General features: G+C 39.7%; 1 protein-coding gene across 23 annotated transcripts in view; it reads right to left on the bottom strand.

Annotated features, from left to right (window-relative positions):
- NRCAM (neuronal cell adhesion molecule) overlaps positions 1–17,400 on the bottom strand; it is a 258,232-nt gene that overhangs the window by 201,360 nt on the left and 39,472 nt on the right. For 22 of the 23 annotated variants that reach the window (XM_075600041.1, XM_075600049.1, XM_075600055.1 and 19 more), the window contains exon 2: positions 10,856–10,889. The exons of the other annotated variant lie outside the window; for it this stretch is intronic. The gene's annotated coding sequence lies outside the window, so the exon portion shown is untranslated. The remainder of the gene's footprint in view (positions 1–10,855; positions 10,890–17,400) is intronic. 23 annotated transcript variants of the gene reach the window in all.

Raw genomic sequence — 17,400 nt, 5'->3', positions numbered from 1 at the left:
TGGTCCTGCTTCCGCGATTGCCGTGTGTCACTGGAGTCCTCCCCCAGGTAAGGTGTAGAGGGGGTTATTATGTGTATTGGGAGTGTGGGGGGCAGGGTTTATTATGTGTTTTTGGACTGTGTGTGTGTATATGGGGGGGGGGGTATATGTTTTGGGGTTTGGGGGGTAAAATGTGTATTTGGAATGTGAGGGGGGTTATGTGTATTAGGGATGAGGGTTATGTATATTGGGGGTGGGAAAGCATAGTGTGTGTATTGGGGTGCATGAGGGAGGAGGTAGAGGTGGGGGTTGTATTGGGTTGTATTTTTGGGGTGTGAGGAGTTATATTTTTGGCATGTGGGGGTTTATTATGTGTATTTGGGGTGTGGGGGTTATTATGTGTATTTTGGATGTGAAAGTTATTATGTGTATTTGTGGTGTGTGGGGGGTATGTGTATTATGGGCAGATAAATGAGGAGATATAGGTGGGGGTTATGTGTTTTTGAAGTGTATGAGGGGTTTATTATGTGTTTGGGGTGTGAGAGGGTTGTTTTGGGAGTGTGGGGGGCTTATGTGAATTGGGGATGAGGAGGCTTAGGTTGTGTATTGGGGTTGGATGTGGGAGGAGGTAGAGGTGGGGCTGTAAAAAATGGAGGGTGACTGTGAGAGGGAGGGGGGCTCACAAGGGGCATGGAGCAGTTGAAACTGTAGTTCTGGGCCCTGAGAAAGCTGTCTGTGGTCCTGGGCATATCGTGCAACGTGGCTGGCATCGCAACTCGTGAGCGTGATGCTATTATGACTGACACGAGAATGTGGCTAATATGGAAAGACAACAACCATAATTGTGGCTAGCTTTACATTCCATTTGGACACCGCTGTACTAGATTGTGGAGAAATTGGAGTATATTATTATGTAGTATTAGTGTTTTGAATGACCTTACATTAAGACCTTTAAAAAGTATATAAGAATGAATTATTGGATGCATTAATAAGACAAGAACTATAGATAGGTAATGGCGATCCTAAAAGTGAGACATGGTATACATGATGAGAATTATGACCTCAGGTTCATCCTTTATTTATGTGGAAGGAATAAAGATCCAAATATTATTGTAGAAATTATATTAAAAAGGGGAAAACAAACACATCCAATGATGTAGAACCTTCCTAATTAAATGTTGGATGAAAAGATCAAATTATTGCACTCATGAGTTACAGATAAGTAAAGCTATGGTGTGTGCAATGCCCCAGCTACAGTATGTTTCAACATTTCATTCATTACATCTATAGGATCACTATGTTGCTATATACCTGGATGATATTCTTGTCTTCTCTGGCTCCTTATAGGAACATTATGAACATGTAAAAAAATGTTTTATAAAGACTGCAACAACATACATTTTGCACAAAAGTGTGAGTTTGAGAAGCAAACTGTAAGAAATCCAATTCAACAATAATTATATTGTAATGCGTGAATCCGTTATCGAGTCAGAGTATCAAGGTACACTGTATGTTGTCTGATTATGCTTTCGATACATACATATTATATCGAATATTCTTAATTGTTATAGTTTGATTATATAGCCAGTTACTTTAGAAAGTTAGGCCTCATCCAGGGTTACTGCGGGCGGGCGGAGGCGCGCTGAGTCTCAGGGAAAGCGGGTGCTTTCCCTGGCCTTAGACAGTGCGCCGTCCGGGGGCGTGTTGGCAGGTGGGCCAGTGACGTCACGGAGCTGGTTCGCCCTCATTGGGCGAACCGCTCACGTGACCGGCCCTGCGCTCCGGCAAGCGCTTGAATTAAAAATTTACCTAAGACCTACGCTTCTGCGTGCTTGCGGAAGTGTAGGCGAGCCCCTAACTAAAGCCGCTCTCATTGCGGCTGTAGGGGCTCACTGGTAAGTACCAGCGCGCCTCAGCACGGGCCAGCGCGTAAGCGCTGACCATGCCCGAGGCCTTAGAATGACGATGCTGTTGTCCCAAGATCTCTGTAGATTTCAGTCACATGTGAAGTATTTTACAGTAAAAGAGGTGTGGTTAACCTCTTCTAACAACTAGAAAAGACAGACAGGTCATACAATGGTTTTAAGTTGCTTGAACTGCCCTGTTTAAGTTGGCACTGAGTGATTATTGACAACTGTAGGTCCTGGCTGAGAGAAGAGGCTGACAGTTAGGTTAGATTAATAAGGAGATATGAGAATTTGCCAGTATTCTATGTAGGGTGTTATGGGCAGTTCGTATGACATCATTTTGAAGCTGCAGCACCTAATTTGGAATAGAAATATATAATATCTGATTCAAGCGATATTATCTAGATAAATATTCAACAGTGTTAGCTGAGATAGGCTGAGAGGTTAGAGGCAGGAGGGAGAGAAAGAGCAGCACATCTTGATACTACCATGGTGTAGGCAAGGGATGCGCAAACTGGGGGGAGTGAGATTTTTTCAGGGGAGCGTGGCGGTTGCAGAGGCCCCGCGCTCTTTCCCATGGAATTTAAATTAAATGCCGGGGATCTCGTGAGGCCTCTGCAACCTCAATTTACCGAGATTCAGACGGCTGTGTTGTCGCGTTGCCATGATAACGGGGTGTCAAATGATGCCATAGGTTCATGTGATGTGATGTCACATGACCCCGTGGCTTCATTTGTCGCCCATCACCATGGCAACGCGGCGTCAGGGTCATGTGACATCACATGACCCCGCAGCATCATTTGGCGCCGGGAACAGAGCTAAGGGGGGCGCGAGCACCGGGGCAGCAGGCAAGGGGGGCACAGCTGCAAAAGTTTGCGCACCCCTGATGTAGGCAACATAGTGGTTCCACCATGAAGAGAACGATGGGTTAATACCGAGATGGAGGAAACAGAAGTTTTATCATGATATTAAGATCCACTCAGAAACCGAATGAAAGCTGTGCAACAATTTTAAGAATACCATCATTTATATGGCACATCAACTGCCATTTTGTACTATTTTTATGTAAGTAATTATCTTCAAAATAAACGTTTTGTTTTTAATGTGATGAACCAGAATTACCGAGGTCTGTTATACTGGCGTAATTATGAAAAAGACGTAAAAAGACATTTAACACAAACCATTGAATTTTTACGATATGTCTCTATTAATAGGTCATCAATGGACTCAAAGTATTTGCTGTCAAAGAATGGTCTCTTCAACAAGATGTAAAAGATATTCCACGTTTCCTGGGATTTGCTCATTATTAAGGGATTTTCCAGCTTAGTCGCACCTCTAACTGCCTTGATGCATAAGAGAATGCATTTTGCATGTACTTCGCAGACAGTCTGCCTTTGATCAAACTCGGCTTTCACCTCAGCCCCTGTACTTATTCACCCAGATCCCACTCAGACGTTCATTGTTGAAATTGATGTCTCTAGCGTAACTATTGAAGCTATCCTGGCACACAGCAGCAGTTTTCTAAGGCCTTACTACATGCATGTGTTTAGTTCTCTTTATTTCAAAGATCTGTAAGAGTTACCGTACTTGCCATTCTTCAAAAGTATTTTGCATTGCATCTTCTATTGGGCAATCCGAGTATCTACTGAGAGTATTTCTGAACAGCTCAATGTCTTAAACCTCATCAAGTATGTTGGGCACTTTTCTTTCATTTACATTTTCCAGTCACACAGTACTGGCCTAGTACCCACGACAGAAAGGCATTATCACGCCAATATGATTCGGAGGAAGGAGGTCGAACATTTCACATTAGTCTATTGCATCCTGTCAATATGCTACATGGAACGGTTTCCTCTGATTTTACAGACCTGAGTAAAACAAGCATTATTTAAGGTTCCTTATGCATGGTCATATCAGAACATCTAACATTGAAGTAAGTCGCCTTTCAGCAAAGCTGGATCATCGCTTTCTAGTGCCATTTACTTTTGAAAAGCAGATAAATCCAGTGATTCTTAGCATTTGCTTTCCAAGTCCACCCAGTTTTTTTTTCATCTATCTTGACCCTTTTGTGGAAAATACATTTCCAGATCATGTAGTCCACCCTCCCGGCCAGTTAAGATACAAGGGCATGAAGAATATCATTTGGCACAAATATATCATTCAAGACGGCGGCATGGTAACCTTTTTTCTTGGGAACCAGCAAAACATATTCTTGTCCTAACTATGCTAAATGAGCTTCATCATTCACATTGAGAAAAACTAGGCTCATTGGACCCTGGAAGGCAGTAGTAGGTGCACAAATGTGTGCTACATCTGTATTTGGGACTGCGTTTGGAGGAGGCTGTATATATGAGTCACAAAACCTTTGTCAGTGCCTTAAACTACTGATGAAGCAGATTTCAAATCAGTGAAACTCATACGGTCTATAAGAAGAAGTAGTATATGGATCCCCCTGATCATCTGTGGTAACATCAGATGGACCACAACGAGAATGCTTTCGGGCCGGCGTGCCAGGGGATAATATAGGATCACTGAGAGCAACCATGAATGTTTACAGAGTGATGTTTTTCAAATGGATGACACCATTTCTGATGAGATTTTTACAAAATTATAAAGTGTGTCTGTATTCATTTTGGGTCATATAATATTTACTCCGTGTTCTGCCATAAAACACTTTATAGCATAGTCACTTAAATGGGCCATATGTTGTCTTCTGGGGTCAAAAAGTAACTTATTGCATATAACCGCTTACTAAATATGAGTATCTATATTTAATAAAGTAGATTCTGTACTACTGGAGATGGTTGTCTGGCAGTTTTTAAAAAATTCTAAGATGATACTTTATGTACCACAAGGAGTTCTGGGACTAAAAATCAGCAACAAACCTCTGGGCTACCAGGTGAACTATTATCGATCAATAATATAATGAAAAACACTTTTTTTTCACACTATTTTGAGCTGTTTACTTATATTACTATATTCTATTTCACACATGTCTTATCTATTTTCATATTTTTGGCCTTTACAATACAATGTATGTTTATACCGATAAAGATAGTCTTTAGCACACTTTATATCATCTGTTTATTATCAAAATATTATTAATAAGTATTGGCTTCTCTTAAAAACTGAATTTATTACACATTCTGCAATAGGTGAAAAGACTCATTTAGTGTTCAAGAGAAAATATACACTACAAAATATGATAATACCAAGTCATATCAGCAGAGAGGATATAACACTTCATAAAATGACCATGATTTTATTATTGTGCAATGCGTAGTTGTCTCAGAAGAGGTGGCAGAACACAAACTGGATTGATGGCAGGATATACAGGCCCACCCAACGCTACTAGTACTCCCCTAGGGCCCGTTGAGAGATACAAAAAGGCACACACACTCTATCAAAGATTTGGTTCCCTGGATTACTTCCTGTAATGACTAAAGAGGACTAGATTAAGGTAGATAAGTAGGATACCTGAACAGACCTGGAGGCCAGAGCATGACTGGAAACTGGGGGTGGAGTGTAACAGGAAAAAGGCAATGCTGAAGAAAAAACAAGACGAGGCTGGAGTAGGAACAAGCTTCAGAATCAGTGCCTCTAAATTAAGACAAGAGAGCACAGCAGGACCAGACAAGAGCACAGTTGCTGTTGAACCACTTGGCTGCTAATGCTACAGTCAGGCCTTAAAGCAGGAGCCCTACACCCCGTAACCAATCAGGATCCAACTATTGCAACCAATAGGCCATAAGCAGCGATTCGGGGTTCTGTAGAAATGTCAGTTCTGCATTCAGACTGCTGTCCAGGGTGCTAGAAGTATTTACTAGTGCAGATTCCTTACAATAATATACAGTACACAACAATTAATTAAGAGAATGTTATTTTAAAAGTAATGTTCCTTATGAATAATTCAAATTATAGGCTAAGACACTGATACTATCATCTCTGAAAGCTGATTAGCTAATTTCAAGGCATTATTCTTCCTGCAATGCCCAGAATTGTTGGCACATTGCCAAGTTTTGAATTCTAACCAATAAGCTTTCAGAACTGCAGTACCAGTCATAGACAGTGAGAACAGCAGCTCTCCGTGACAGCACTGTGCGTATATAATGTTTGTAATAAACAATAAGTACAGTAAAAAAAAATACAGCCTCATAAAGGTTTACTGTTACATTGGAGTTGTAGCTATAGAGAGTTCTATTTATATTGTCCCTATTCCTAAAATACCATTACTATCAATGATTTTAGAAGCATCCTATTTTCATATTTCAAGGTCCTATATGTTGTCTTATGTAATCAAGAACACATTATAAAGCCCCAATCTTAATTTTAATGACTACTTATATCATACTGCATGCTCCAATAAAACACTTAAACAACTGCCGCCCACTGTACTGCATGAGTTGTAAGCAAGTTTGGGAATTACACCACTTTACTTAATTTTTTATTTTGTGATATGTTGTCCATTTGGGTGGGCATATAAATGAGATTAAATAACGATAATAGCACATGATAGCATTTATAAGGGAACTCTAGTGACAACAGTTTATTACTAAACCCAAGAGATCCAAAACATTAAAATGTTACCATGGGTTCTTTGGTTAATATCTTGCTTTCAGCAAAACATAACCATTAGAAATACAAACTATACATTAACAACACAGTGTTTCATAAATGCAACATATTGATACCAGATGATTAGAGTGAAAACTTTTAAACCTGAAGAATTGGAAATAAACACAAAAGAATAGGTGGCATGAACATGGTTTTATTAGTAGAGAACATATGTCATCGACATATGCACACTTGTTCTGTTGTTCATTTCTTAGAACTCTAACGGGCTTCAAAAAGTAACACTTCAATCACAGTTACTACCCTGAAATGTGATTGAATTGCTCTTTGTGAAATTTAATACGTGACGGCAGATGTAAAAAGGGCAGCCAAAATGACACATCAAAGCAGACAGAAGATTGGAAAGAAAAACACATTAACCCCTGCTGTGCCTGAGGGTATTGCCCCCTTCTGGCACAAGCGATCACGTGACCGATCTCCTGAGCACTCACGTAATTGCGTTGATGTAAACTGGAAAGGAGCCACATCCCACCTCCACCCTCTGCTGAGTTTGTGGTCAGCGCTCCTCTGGAGTGCTCATTGAGAACGCCCCCTAGAAAACGAACATGACCTGATGAAGTACAGTGTAAATCATAAGAGCCCCCCAGGGTGCCACACTTCATCCAGTAATTGGATGGATATGAAAATTTAAGTGATGAAGTATTATATATATATATATGGAAAAAAGAGGAGAGAGCGCACGCCCCATAGTGTAAAACTGTATATTTAATGAGGGAAAGGGGAGGAGGGGGGGTAAAAAATGCACTCACAAAAGTACAGATAAAATAGGCATTGTGTGATAATAATCACCACCATCCGGTTACTGCTTTCCGTCCTGGGGAAATACCCGATCTCAAACAGGATGGGCCAACGTCCCAGCAGATGTCCAGGGCCAGTGGATGTGTGATATAGTCCAAGAGTCTCTTGAAAGTGGCTCCGTGTTTCCAGGCCTCTATGGCACCAGCGCGTGGATCGGTTCACTCCAGCGCTTCGTAATGACGTAATGTCAATGCGTCCGACGTGATGACGCTCCCTGACGCGTTTCGTCACTCACGGGTAACTTTCTCAAAGGGAAGTAGGGAGGAGGAGCATGTCTGACATTTATATACACACTCTAATGCTGATAATTCCGTAGAATGCCCCTACTCAGCTGGAAGGTGCTTCTTGCTTAATTTACTTATAACAACAAATAAACACATAAAATATGCCTAATTAAACTTTGCCTAATTGAATTGGAGGAGATTGATAAGATGTATAATATATAGCGCAATCCATATAATTGTACCATAATAATAGAGGTGCTATACATAGAGGAAATATATAGATCTTATAACATATGCAAAACTAATGTCAAAACCATATATATAAACTATAAGTATATATGTTACAATATATAAAAACATATTAAAAAGTACATTAAAAAAATATATATATTCTCAACACCTAAATATATCATATATATAGCAATATTAATCTTAATAAAAACATAATAATCATAAATATCATATATTTCAAAAACAATTACAGTTATATCGAATCTGAAAGAATATATATATGTATGTATGTATGTATGTATGTGTGTATGTGTGTATGTGTGTGTGTGTGTGTGTATGTGTGTATGTGTGTATGTGTGTATGTGTATGTGTATGTGTATGTGTATGTGTATGTGTATATGTATATGTATATATTATATATATATATATATATATATATATATATATATATATATATATATATATATATATATATATATATATGTTCTTCAGTATTAGGTGATACCTTTTTATTGGACTAACAATTTATGTCACAGGACAAGCTTTCGAGAGTTATCCTCTCTTCTTCAGGACAAGCAATACTGATATACAAAGGTTTCAATGGCTAAAACAGTGTAGAGAGAGGGGAAAAATAAAAAAAAGGTATCACCTAATACTGAAGAACTCATTTATTCTGCACTATCGCAACTGGACTAACACGGCTATTTTCTGCTTTTTATATATATATATATATATATATATATATATATATATATATATATATATATATATATATTCAAGGTGCTATAATACAGTATATATATATATATATACATATATATATATATATAGAACTACTGTATTATAGCACCTTGAAGATTTAGTAATAAAAGACAAAGAAAAATACATAAAAAATAAAAGTTAAATATGAAAATTGACACAAGGAGTAGGAAACAAAAAGATGTTGTAGGAAGGAGAGTTTTGGGGCTTTTAGAGCACTGGGACTCCTTTTCTGAGAGGTGCCATCTTTATTCTAGGGACGGATTGCACCTCAATGAAGAGGGATTTTCTGTGCTAGGGGAGAGAATGTTAAAAAGGTTGGAGAAGATTTTAAACTAGGATGGAGGGGGGAGGGGAATAAAACAGATAAACAAATAGATGAGGAAACAAGGGGTTCTGGAGGTAGAATGGGGCAAATGCTAGTTTGACAAGCAGCAAAACACTCCTAGTAAATAAAGAAAACTTCTAAAGACTAAACCAAGTTGGCACAGAAAGGAAGTAGCAGATAAGATAATAGTACAGTCTGAAAAAAAAAAACTGAAATGCATGCTTGCTAATGCAAGTAGCCTGACAGATAAAATGGGGGAACTTGAATTAATAGCTGCAAGGGAGCAGTATGATATCATAGGCATTACTGAAACATAGTGGGATGAAACTCATGACTGGACAGTTAATTTAGAGGGTTATTTCCTTATTCAGAAGGATCGAAAAAATAGAAGAGGAAGTGGAGTATGCTTATATGTTAAACCGGATCTAAAACCAATTATAAGGGAAGATGTTTATGAAGGGAACGATGAAAATGTAGAGACCTTGTGGATAAAAATTAGTAGTGGAGGTAAAAGTATAAAGAAAATGTTTGTAGGGATATGCTATATACTACCAAAAATCTGTGAGATTGAGGAAGCTAAAATACTTTTGCAAATGGAGAAGGCATCAAAACTAGGTCATGATTGCATAATGGGTGATTTTAATTATCCAGACATAGACTGGGGCAATGATATTAGCACTACAACAAAAGGAAACAGGTTTTTGGGGGGGTTCTTAAAGACAATTATATGACCCAAATTATTGAGGAACCAACCAGGAGAGGGGCAATACTGCATTTGGTAATATCAAACAATGTAGAAGTAATAGCAAATATTCAAGTCCTGGAACATTTGGGTAACAGTGATCATAACATGGTCTCATTTGAAATAAATTATCAAAAAACAGATTACTTGGGTTCAACCTTAAGACCTTAAACTTTAGAAAGGCAGATTTTAATAAACTGAGGACTAATCAACAAATAATACGTTGGGATGATGTATTTGCAGGGAAAATGTAGAAGATACATGAGCAGTCTTTAAAACATTGTTAGAAAAGCACACTTATCAGTGTAAACCTTTGGGTAATAAGTATAAAAGAAATAAGTCAAAACCAATGTGGCTAAATAATCAGGTAGGGGGAAAATTGAAGAGAATAGGCAGGCGTTTAGATTCTTTAAGTCAGAAGGGACGGAGACATCGTATCAGAATTATAAGGAATGTAGCACAAATTGCAAAAGGGCAATCATGGATAATGATAAAAGAATTGCAATAGAAAGTAAGATCAACCCTAAAAAGTTCTTTAAGTACCTTAATAACAAAAAAATGAGAAAAGAAAATATGGCCTTCAACTCTTCCAGCCAGGGCATTATTGGCCAGTAATGCCCTGTTCTTCTGGGATTACTTAAATATAAAAGACTACACTAAACATAAAAATTCTCAAATATATTATTGTCATTTCAGGCGCATGCCATTCGTGTATGCGCGGTTGGTGCTTGCCGTTCGCACATGCGTGAAATTCGCCCCAGTTTGTCCCGGGGAAAATATGGTCACCCTACCTAAGGAAGTAATGATCTCGGCAAGCAGGGGATTTCCAGAGCTATAATTTACTGTACTCCAAAGACCCCATGCTTCAAATAACAACAACAACAAAAAAGTGTTGCCAGAGATGCTGATTTAACATGAGGGATACAGTTTGTGAATGTTTGTATTACTTTTTAGCACTGAAATCTCTGACAGAACACAGATATGAAGAAAATATCTTAGTATAGAGGCCCGTTATTGTTCTCCCAGTGTTAACAAAAATAATATGCGACTTCCTTTCCAAACTACAAAATGCAAACGATGTAGTGAGTTAATGTACCTAAACGGTTAAAAAAAAAAAAAGTTGCATGCATAAAACTTGGTGGGCCTGGTGATGTAAACAGATACTAAAACCAGAGGAATTAGGGTACAGAGGAAGGGATAGTACTGTAGGTGCAAGGATGAAACCTGAATTGACATTGTTTGATAAAAGTCATACCTGGGCAGAAGGAAGAGTCGTCACTGATGGCAAGCTAGAAAAGATAGAAATGAAGAAAAATATAAGAATAGGATTAGTAATAGTTGCATATGCTGGTGCAGCATTCCATACGTCTTAATAATTACATACATAACAGATACAGTATATACTGCACCAAAAGCATGAAATATGGTCACACGGCATCCTACAGCTTTATTCATCATGTATTCTTGTGAAAGTAGAAAAGTGGCAAGATTTTCCGTTTCTCCTGTATTTTCCTTACACCTCCAGTGAGTTTGTGACATAATCCCTTGACACTTGGTAAACTGAGGCATAACATTTACACCCAATTACTGCAAAGTATGCTATTTTCCAGCTGTGCCATCAGCTCTGGAAATTGGAGACATTCTTAAGCGAAATGGCTGTCACTGAAGTAAAATTCCTCCTATACATATAATATGCAACTTGTTATTATATTTACTTACTGAAACAGAAATGAATAGATGACACACAATTATTATTTTACGCTTTCATATGTGAGTAAGCTTTGTACATAGTAAAATAGAAATGCAGTCTCTTGCAAAGTATCTCATATATTCTAAATAATGTATCTGTTAAGTACCACATACAAATGCACATTTTCTGAACTGCAATGTCAACTGAGTATAGTTTAAATGGACAGAAGACTCCAATCACCCCAGGCTACACCAAAGCTACAAAAGGAAATGTATGAAACCAAATAGATACACTTACTATGCAGTCACTGACGAAGAAATTGTCAAAACGTATGTATAGTTCAAAACGTATTACTTATCATTAATCATTTTCACAAAGAAGAACAGTACAATAGATCAGGGCTCTTCAACCAGTTCTCCATTGGGGCCATTTAGAGGCAGAAGAATCACATGCCTATTATAATGTAATTTTAGATACATTTAAAGATCTGAAAATTATCATATTTCTACATTTTGCAAGCATTGATAACACCTGTGCCATATAATTATATATGTACATATATACACTATACACACACACACAGTGGTGGGATTCTACCGTTTTGCACTGGTTTGTGCGAACCTGTTCCTAGATTTTCCAAAGTTCGCCGAGCCGGTCTTTCATTCAGAGACAGGCGTGGGGAGATGGTAGGCGGCGGCGGAGGAGGACCCCAGGTGTTAAAGAATTAGCCAGTAGTAGAATCACTTGAGGTAGGGCAGAACTGCAGGGGAGGAGCGCCATCTAGCAGTCTGACCCAGAACTTGTGGTGTCTACTGCTAGAGCGCGCTCCTCTCCTCATGCTGCTCTGCTCCTGCTCTGCCTCAAGTGATTCTTCTACCGGCTAATTCTTTAAGCCGGAGGCCTGCCGTCGCATATCATCTCCCCATGCCTGTGCCACCCAGGTAGGCATGGAGGATGGGAGGGGGGAGATCTGAGGCTGCTGAGGGGGACTGGGGGAGATCGGAGGGGGATTGGGGGAGATCTGAAGATGCTGAGGGAGACTACGGGAGATCTGAGGATGGTGAAGGGGATTGGGGAAGATATAGTGATGAGGGGAACCGGTGGAGATCTGATAATGATGATGAAGGGGATTGGGGGAGATCTGATGATGATGAGGGGGAGAGCTGGTGATTTTTAATATGAAAGGGCGGTAAGCTGAGAGAGAACCAGTTGCTAAAATTTCTGAATCCCACCACTGTGTGTATGTATATATATATATATATATATATTTTTTTTTTTTTCATATGTATTGTTTAGGCCGCTGAGAGTCCATGGGCCATATGAAAACTCTTTGTGGGCCGCAAGTTGAAGAGCCTTGCAATAGATAATACTTGACTAATGTAAATCCTTTTCTTATGAATATACATAACATGAACTGGGATATTTTCAGCTCCGAAGGTTACGAGATATGCAGTCATATCCCCTAGAAAAAACTAAAGTTGGTTGCAGAGTCATGTTGGCCAGTGGGGTAAGCAGTTTGCTGGAAGGATTTGGGCATGACACTTTTGAATGTACAGCCCTTCTGGGCCCAACACCCTTTGATAACTTATATTACACTTTCTGAAAATATTCTACCCTTTCCAGGGCTAATCTTTTTCTCTAATTTATGGAATCAGGCTACCCTACAACCAAATGTACATGTGGAGGAATCATGATAACATAATTAAAAAAAGAAAAAATTGCATTTTAGAACAAAAATTGTGATTTTGTAATAAAATTGATGGTAGGAGAGAAATTTGACAATAGTTTTACGAAGAAACTGTTGTTTGTTAAGAATTACCAAATACTTGTCATTTCATTATTTTATTGAAAGTGGGACTTCAAATGCATTGAAGAGAAAGATTTGAGGAAGCCCCTTTTTGCAGCACCAACATTTTTATTCTAATCTGCTAGAATCTCCAAAAGAAACGAAAAGTTTACAACCATATCCTTGTAACTTAATCTTCAACAGAATAAAGATTACATTGGATATAGACTAAATTCTGAACCAAAACAAAATAACTTTCACTAGGCAAGGTACTATTAGATAACAGTAATAAAACCTCCAACAATATGGTATTTGACTACAGTATGTCTCACTTCATTAAGAGCTCCTGAATTTGGGTATTCAAAACATATATATACGGTTCCAATATTATAAAATGGGAGCAGGGAGCTGCAGGGACTTTTTTTATCTCATGCATGTGGATCTGAGATCCCTGCGAGAGACGTACATAGTGCACACTATTGTAGTTAAAAGAATATTACTTGGTCTTGAAGAAGGAAACAATGGAAGAAAAAACACCAGATGTAGCAAAGACAATGCCGTCTGGATAAGTCCCTAAAAATGCACTATGTCTGGAAGGGGAGTAGTACCTGAATCAGCCGTGGATGTGCAGTAAGAAGCAAAGTACTGGTCCAATGTGTATTTCAATATGGTTGTCTTAAAATCCTTTAATAATAATAAATCAAATAAATTAGAACCAGACAGTAGTAACAGTGAAAATAGATGAAGTAATATGATGAAGTGGGTTTTATTTGCATTGACGTTGTGACCATAGCAGAATCACTTGTCAGCCAATGATCTATTTGGTATGCTTTACTCGTGATTCTGGTTCTTAATTCTGGTTCGTGCTGCATTACTAGTTACTTACAGGTAACTGTTTGACTGGTCCACACCAGGACAGGGGTATACTCTTAGATTTGGGCTGTGGTGCTTACCATGCCGTATACCCGAGCCACCAAGTGGACATACGCATGACGCACTATAATTACTTCATCTATTTTCACTGTTACTACTGTAACCTCACCTCACATCACCCCCCTGCACCTCACATCAACCCCCCTGCACCTCACATAATCCCTCACATAACCCCCCTGCACCTCACCTCACATAACCCTTCTGCACCTCACATAACCCTCCTGCACCTCACATAACCCCCCTGCACCTCACATCACCCCACTACACCTCACATCACCCCCCCTGCACCTCACATAACCCACCTGCTCCTCACCTCACATCACCCCCCCTGCACCTCACATAACCCCCCCTGCACCTCACATAACCCCCCCTGCACCTCACATCACCCCACTACACCTCACATCACCCCAACTACACCTCACATCACCCCCCCTGCACCTCACATAACCCAGCTCACCTCACCCCCCCTGCACCTCACCTCACATAACCCCCCTGCACCTCACCTCACAACACCCCCCCTGCACCTCACATAACCCACCTTACCTCACCCCCCCTGCACCTCACATAACCCCCCTGCACCTCACCTCCCTCCTGCACCTCACCTTACTTTCCCCCCCTTTACCTCACATCACGGCAGCGCAGGCAGTGCCACACGCATAGAGCGTGCAGTCCTGAGAGCAGGCTCGAGGGGGAGGAGGAGGGGGAGAGCGGGCTCGCGGGAGAGGAGGGGGAGAGCTGGCTCGTGGGAGAGGAGGGGGGAAAGCCAGCTCGCGGTCGGGGGGAGAGCTGGCTCGCTGTCGACACGAAAGCAGGCTCGCGGGGGGGAGAGCAGGCTCGGGAGGGAGGAGGACGAGGAAAGCCGCCGCGGGCCGCAAAATGAGTACAGGCAGGCCGCAGGCGGCCCGCGTGTTCTGCAGGCCTGGTGTAGAACATTTATTGACTTACAGTACACAGCATACATATTATTTAGCTCTATCTTTCAACCAAAGCATTCTTCTTATGTAAGGTTGCCAGACATCATGTATATACGGGATTGTCCCTAATTTCATTGACTTGTCGCATTGTCGTGGGAAGGTCTGTTGGACGGATAATAGTCCCATATTTTAGTGAAAATGCCTAAAATTAAAATGACTAATGAAATCAGTCATACAAACTTAGATTTCTACTTGAGTGTAATAGTTACCTTTTCTGATAGATGTCGCCTTACAAACTGATTAAAACAATAACGTTAGGACACTGTCTGTCATCTCCTAATACCATGACACCCACCCCTATAGGCGTTACTTTTTCTCCCACCGCTGCTTCTCAATTCTGTGCTCGTTTTACCCTGCACTGCCAAGAGCAGAGATGATTAAAACCCAAAAGAATAGCGATCAAGTGGTTGATAACATTCAGATTAAAGCTTCTGCAAATCATTCATGACGTCACACTCTAATAATACTGCCTTTCAGTGTCCAGTATTATAAAAACTTAAATGTGGCAACCCTATTCTTATGAAAAAAATCAGATTGATGGCCATGTTGTCTGCAAAAAGTGGGCTACCCTAAAAGTAAATTCAAGGCAAGTATTTTTTATCTCTAATTAAACTACAAAATATGGTGTGTCACAACACAATTGCACATAAACAAAATTCATATTTAAGAAAAAAAGATTTTTTTTTTTTTTTTTTTAAAGTGAGAACACATTACACAGATCCATAAGAGAGGTCAATCAATAAACACATTATTACAGAAACATATATTGTAGACAATAATAAAAGTATCTTTTTCCAAGTTAGCATTTTTATTATGCATTACTGTAATATGTTAATGTTTTTTAGAACTAGATTCCTAATGACAGACAGATAACAAAAGAATTATATATAGAGGCTGTTCTCTAACAAGAATCTATTACACAATACAGAGCTTTTTCATCATCAGAAAGGGGCAAACACAGGTCACAATATTGATCTTTGACAATTAAAACATTTAAGCAATCCAGGAAGCCAAAGTCAAAAAAGCCTCTAAATTTACACAAATGCTATTTTTTTTTCTCATAGCCAAAAGGAGTAAAATCAACTACTAGAAATAATCTTTCCCTGTGGCACGTTTAAATTCAGTGTTCCATATGCAAACACAGGAACATTTCAATTAACAAATCATTTACAATTTAAATGGCTCCTTTAAATAAAGAGTAACATGAAATTTCCATGGAGAGCTAAATGAAAAATGGCATACTGTTTTTTATTAATTTACTGTAGATTACCTAACTGGTAAATGCTGCGTGTAATAAGAGACTTCAGACCCATTCATTTGATGGAGTTATATATATGTAGTGGTTCTAATGCTTAACCTTTGTTAATTGTAATAGCTCTTTATGAACAATTATGTTTTTGTCCCCTAAAAGTTTCTGAGCCCCACATCTCTCTCCTCCTTTGTCTCTCTGTTCCCTTCTTGTGTTTTCTTCTGTCTTTCTGTCTGACGTTGCGCCAAGAGGCCTGTTTACAGGTTACCAAGATATTTATACACCCACACACACACCGAGCCTGAGAGAAGTAAGATAGGGCCCGGGCCAGTAACAAATGTGGGGACCCACCCCACTCTAAAATATATGAATAAAATAAATGAAAAAAACATTAGAAAAACAGATTTTCAACCATCAAAAGGAAATATTAATGTATGCAACAGAATTGTCTCTACATACTCCAACCCTCCCCTCCCCTTTAACTGTTGATCAGTGATAATTTGCACCATTGTTATTTGTTCCACATATTAGAATAAACATATTAAACACACCTTTGGAATACATTTTGGGGACCCTGCTACCCCCCCCCCCACCCCCCTCTATCTGCACAGGCTTCATTGTTCCCTCTGAGGCGATATGTGTGACTATAATGTGATATAGTATAACACTGCTACTGAATCTTATGGACAGGCTGTTAGTTACACTGGGATACCGTGGTGGATTTTCCATTAGGCCCGGGCCTAAGGCGGCAAAGTTTGTGGGCGGCAAAGATGTCCGCCCCCAAATACAGATGCCGCACTCTCAGGCCTATCGGACTTGATGGAAAGGCACTTACATGTGGCGGCCGCCTCCTTGCTACTGCCCTCCTCCTTCCGAATCGTGGCGTCACGTCACCAACGTGTGTTGTTGCCATAGCACCGTGACGTCTCGCCGTCAAATGCTGTCATGACGTGTTACCATGGCAACGCGTGACATTTGACACTGGGATTCTAATGGAGATGGAGGGCTGCAGCAAGGTGGCGTCCGCCACATGTAAGTGCCCTGGGACGGCGGATCCTGAATTCCGCCGCTGCTGCTGGGATGTGGTGTGTTATCTGGGAACATACTATCATATGCTACATCTGGATACATGTGAAAAACTGATTTTACATTTTCCAAAGTCCCCAAC

This window comes from Ascaphus truei, chromosome 5 (assembly GCF_040206685.1).
Source record: "Ascaphus truei isolate aAscTru1 chromosome 5, aAscTru1.hap1, whole genome shotgun sequence".
NCBI classification, from domain to species: Eukaryota; Metazoa; Chordata; class Amphibia; order Anura; family Ascaphidae; genus Ascaphus; species Ascaphus truei.
Note: the sequence above shows the minus strand (reverse complement) of the source record. Positions and strands in the feature narration are given on the sequence as shown.